The sequence below is a fragment of the Rhinopithecus roxellana genome, unplaced genomic scaffold, assembly GCF_007565055.1.
Source record: "Rhinopithecus roxellana isolate Shanxi Qingling unplaced genomic scaffold, ASM756505v1 contig5165, whole genome shotgun sequence".
In the NCBI taxonomy this organism is placed as follows: Eukaryota; Metazoa; Chordata; class Mammalia; order Primates; family Cercopithecidae; genus Rhinopithecus; species Rhinopithecus roxellana.
In genome coordinates, this window is record NW_022143845.1 from 4,916 (window position 1) to 10,240 (window position 5,325).

The window sequence follows — 5,325 nt, forward strand, 5'->3', positions numbered from 1 at the left end:
ACGCTAGCCTAGCCTAGTTTGATCAGGGCTGGGAGACAGGGAGGTGTTGGAGGCTAAGGATGTGTGGATGAGTGGGGAGATGGGGGTCAGAGAAGTCTTAGAGGAGGGGACGATGAATGTGTCTTTGGGTGTGGAGAAGTGGCCCCAGGATTGGAAGCTGTGTGGGTGGTGTGTGTTGGGGTAGGGGGAGGAAGGAAGTCAAAAGGCCATATGTGCCACCCTCAGATTAGAGCAGGGTGTTGGGGAGGGGTGTAGGAAGAAGGCCAGCAAGACACCAATCATTCAAAATTAAGGGTTCCAGACTTCTAGTTGCCTCCTCCCTCAGACCCAGAAGTGCAGGCCTCCAGCAACTCAGGATCACCCTGGTTCCATCATGATTACCTAGGAAGAGACCCGCCCACATAGGGAGGTGGGACGGAGAAATACTGGCCAGGCAGGGTGGCCGGGATGCTTAGGACTCAGGAGGGAGAACCAGCCAGGCAGCACATCACAGCGGGAGGAGCTGTCCCAGGTGGCGCAGCTCAGCAATGGCAATGGGGGGTCCCCAGAGTCATTCTGCCTTGCCTCTTTGGGGGCTGCACTCTGCCTGACAGGTACCCCAACTTCTGAATTCAGTAGTGAGAAGGGGCTGGGGCCTGGACTCCTGGATCTGAGGGAAGAAGAACTGGGAGCCTGGACTCCTGGGTCTGAGGAAGGAGGGGGCTGGCGGTCTGGACTTCTGGGTCTGAGGGAGGAGGGGGCTGGGGGCCTGGACTCCTGGGTCTGAGGGAGGAGGGGGCTGGGGGCCTGGACTCCTGGGTCTGAGGGAGGAGGGGGCTGGGGGCCTGGACTCCTGGGTCTTGGTGGGCGGGAGCCTGGAGACTATGTCATTTTCATTTCTCTTGCCTGCCTTCGTTCTCTCTCCATCAGTCATTTTTCCTGGTGTCTCTCTTCCCACCATCCCAGCCTTTCTTCTCTTCCTTGCCCAACCCCCAATTCAAAGGTATTTTCAGGGAGCCCTTAGGACTCTTTCCAGAACTGGCAGGAACCCTGGCTTCATCTTCCGGCAACCTCTACCCCATTGTGGGCTTAGGACAGGAACATACTCATTTCAGAATGGAAGTGGTTACAAAGACAGGGAATTAGGAAAGGTAGAAAGGAGGCTATTCCTGCACACAACTAAATCTGTGTGTTTCTGCTCCTCAATGGGAGAGAGTTTGATTTCTGTATGTGTCCACGTGCAGCACGTCCTGTGGGTCTCTGTGCTTGTGTGTGTTCTCTGTATAGGTTTCAAAGTCTTAGTCTGAGCAAATGCTTTTGTGGGTCTGTTTCTGAGTTTGCTTTCTTTGTAAAAGAGATGCGTGTGTAATTTGTGTATCTGGGTCTGTGTTTACGTATTTCTGTGATTTGTAGGCCTATATTTATCTCTATGTCTATGTACTCAGTATTTCTGTGATTTGGGACATCCCGGGGTATGATTTTCCGTGCATCTGGTCCCTCTCTGTGTTGATATGATTATCACACATGCACAAGCATCCTCACAGACACACGCTTTGGTGTCTGTGTGATTTTCCATGTGTGAAGTGCTGTGCTTTAGTTAGGGGGGTTTATATTGCAGGGTCTAGGGGCTACTTGTTTCACGTGGGAATGTAAAACTCTGCCTGGGTGCATTCAGGATATTCTGTGTATATTTGTGAGACCTGGATGAATCTGTTGTATATGCTGTTATTGTGTGTTTATGTCAGTGTTGTGTGTTGCTGGGGCCGATGCGTGGGTTTGCAGGGCACTACAGGACCACACATCACTCTGCCTGTCCTGGAGTGCACGTTGCCCGTCAGGGGTCACTTACTGTGCTGTCCACATTGTGAGTTAAGTGTGGGGAAGGATGGGCAGAGTGAGAATGAATCACTTTTCCTTCCTATTCTAAATCATAGATAGGGACCAGGCTTCCTGGAGGAGGGTGGAGACCTGGAGAGGCCTGGAGGGAAAAAAACTGGACTGTCAGCTGCAGAGAAGTCATTACTCTCCCATGAGACAGACACAGCTGTGACTAGCTGCAATAGTAGCACCTGGTCTCTCAAGGCGCAGCTTCCCTGGGAGCAGAGGGGCCAGGCCCATGTGCCTGTCATTGGCTGGGTGGAGCTCTGAGTTCCTGGGACAGGCTCACAGTGGCCCTACTGACTCCGCTATGTCCCTCTCCCCAGGGTCCCAAGCCCTGCAGTGCTACAGTTTTGAGCACACCTACTTTGGCCCCTTTGACCTCAGGGCCATGAAGCTGCCCAGCATCTCCTGTCCTCACGAGTGTTTTGAGGCTATCCTGTCTCTGGACACCGGTGAGGAGCGGGAACGGGGGACAGGGATGAGAGATTAGGGAGGAAAAAAGGGGGAGAAGGGAGGAGAAAGGGAGGGGAATTGGGCAGAAGATGAAAAGATAAAGATAGAAAGATGGGGAGGGAGAGGAAGAAGAGGAGGAAGAGAAAGAAAAGGGTGGATGAGGGCTGGGGTGGTGGCTCAGGCCTGTAATCCTAGCACTTTGGGAGGCAAGCTGGTGGATCACGAAGTCAGGAGTTTGAGACCAGCCTAGCCAACAAGACGAAACCCCGTCTCTACTAAAAACACAAAAAAATTAGCGGGGCGTGGTGGCGGGCGCCTGTAATCCCAGCTACTTGGGAGGCTGAGGCATGGGAATAGCTTGAACCCGGGAGGCAGAGGTTGCAGTGAGCCGAGATCGCACCACTGCACTCCAGCCTGGCGACAGAGCGAGACTCCATCCCCCGCCCCACAAAAGAAAAAGTGGATGAGGGACGAGAGGAGCAGTGCGGGGAGGAGACAATGGGGAAGCAGGAAAAGAAGGTGGGAGAGGCGCACAGGAAGGAAGAGTGGAGGAAGAGAAGAACTCGGGGAAAAGGTCTGGGGGTGCAGAGGAAAGAGGGAAGGAGGGAGGGGAGGACGGTGTAGGTGAAAGCAAAAGGGTAGAGGGAGGAGGAAGCACGCTGAGACTGGAGGAAGAAGGGTTTCGGGAAGCAGAGCACGAGCCCCGATGCCGCCCCAGGGTATCGCGCGCCGGTGACCCTGGTGCGGAAGGGCTGCTGGACCGGGCCGCCTGCCGGCCAGACGCAATCGAACCCGGACGCGCCTGCCGCCAGACTACTCGGTGGTGCGCGGCTGCACAACTGACAAGTGCAACGCCCACCTCATGACTCATGACGCCCTCCCCAACCTGAGGCCAAGGTGCGCGGGAGAGCGGGGCTGGGCTCCGGGCGGGACGATGAGAGGCCAGGCAGCCTCGGGGATGGCGTGGCCTCCGCTGAGCGCCTTCTCTTGGCGTGCTAGGATCCCAGCCCCTAGACGCGCTAAGGCGCGGGCTCTGGCGCAGTGCGCAGTCCGCACGATTGTGCTAGGGTACCACTGCCTGAGTGTGCGTCTACCCTCTCTTGCCAGCACCTGACCCACGACGCTCAGCGGCGCCGAGTGCTACGCCTGTATCGGGGTCCATCAGGATGACTGCGCTATCAGCAGGTCCCGACGGGTCCAGTGTCACCAGGACCAGACCGCCTGCTTCCAGGGCAATGGCAAGAATGACAGTCGGTGAGGGACTGAAAGGGTGGTAGGGCCTGGGCAAGGCATATGGAGGCAGGGCAACATGAGGGTAGTGACACCAGACAGGCCCAACAGGCAGACATGGCCCTGCTCTGAGGTAGGAGGCATGGCCCTGGTCTGAGGGAGAGGCATGGCCCTGGTCTGAGGGAGAAGGTTTGGCCCTGGTCTGAGGAAGGAGGCATGACCCTGATCTGAGGGAGGAGGCATGACCCTGATCTGAGGGAGGAGGCATGACCCTGGTCTGAGGGAGAAGGCCTGGCCCTGCTCTGAGGAAGGAGGCCATGACCTGATCTGAGGGAGGAGGCATAACCCTGGTCTGAGGGAGGAGGCATGGCCCCTGGTCTGAGGGAGGAGGCATGACCCTGGTATGAGGGAGGAGGCATGGCCCTGGTCTTAGGAGGAAAAACCTGAAGCAAGTCTGAGGACCGAGGCATGGCCCTAGTCACCAAGGTGGAAGTTCAGGTGCAGCTGTCTCCCTCAGTTCTGACGGCTCCTCACTGCTCCGCCCACCCCCAGGCAATTTCTCAGTCCCTGTGTACATCAGAACCTGCCACCGGCCATCCTGCACCACTGAGGGCACCACCAGCCCCTGGACAGCCATCGACCTCCAGGGCTCCTGCTGTGAGGGGCACCTCTGCAACAGGAAATCCATGACCCAGCCCTTCAACAGTGCTTTGGCCACCACCCCTCCCCGAGCGGTACAGGTCCTGGCCCTGCTCCTCCCGGTCCTCCTGCTGGTGGGGCTCTCATCATAGACTGCCCCTCCAGGATGCTGGGGACAGGGTTCACACACCATCCTTCTTGCTGCTTCAAGCCCCTATCACATAGCTCACTGGAAAACGATGTTAAAATAAGAATTGCACTCCTGTCCCTCTGGCCTTCCATCTCTCCCTCCCTCGTGCCCCCCTGGTCAACAGGACTGGAAGAAACTGGACACAGTCACCAGTATCCCAGGGGAGGGCAAAACAGCCATGTCCTGCCCTGATGAAGAGCAATTCTCATCACAGCTGTTACTTACTGAGCACCAGGCACCCCGTAACACGGCTTCCTGTGCTCTCCTTCCAGAGCTTGTCGCAGCTCTAGGGTGGAGCTATACAATGATGTCTTTATTAGTGTCATCATGAGAGGCCCAATAGCAGTATGCCCTAACAGTTAGTAGGCCAGCCTCTGGAGGTAAGCTGCATGGGTTCAAATCCTGGCTCCACCATTCAGCCTACGGAGACCATGAGCAAGTTACTTAAGCCAGGCTCTGGAGCTAAGCTGCATGGGTTCAAATCCCAGCTCCACCATTCAGCCCGCAGAGACCATGGACGAGTTACTTGAATTCTCTGTGCCAATATTTTCTCACCTATAAGGTGGAGGTGAAAATAAACTCTATAACTGATGACAAGAACTGCTTCACAGTAGTTGTGGTGAGGATTCAACAAGATTAACATTTAGTACTTGGGACACAGCAGTGACCCAGTGTAAGTGGGCTACTGTCATAAGCTCTAAGTCACAGGTCAACAAACTGAAAGGCAAAAGCAACTTGGTTGAGCTTGTGTATCTAGTGAGTAGAGAATCAAGAATCAGATTCCCAGCCCCATGAACTGCTAAGCAACACCACCTCCCAAACACATGAGTGCCAAGTAACTTCACAGAAAAACACAAAAGGCAAAGTTCAGCGAGGTGAAATTCTTCAAGCTGTAAAGATCAGGGAAGACTTCCTGGAGGAATTAACCCTTGAGAAAAAATCCTAAAGGATCA

At 55.3% G+C, this 5,325-nt stretch overlaps 1 pseudogene; it reads left to right on the forward strand.

The window, feature by feature from the left end:
* Window positions 1-553: 553 nt before the first annotated feature.
* LOC115896127 lies at window positions 554-4,364 on the forward strand (annotated as a pseudogene).
* The last annotated feature ends 961 nt before the right edge of the window (window positions 4,365-5,325 follow it).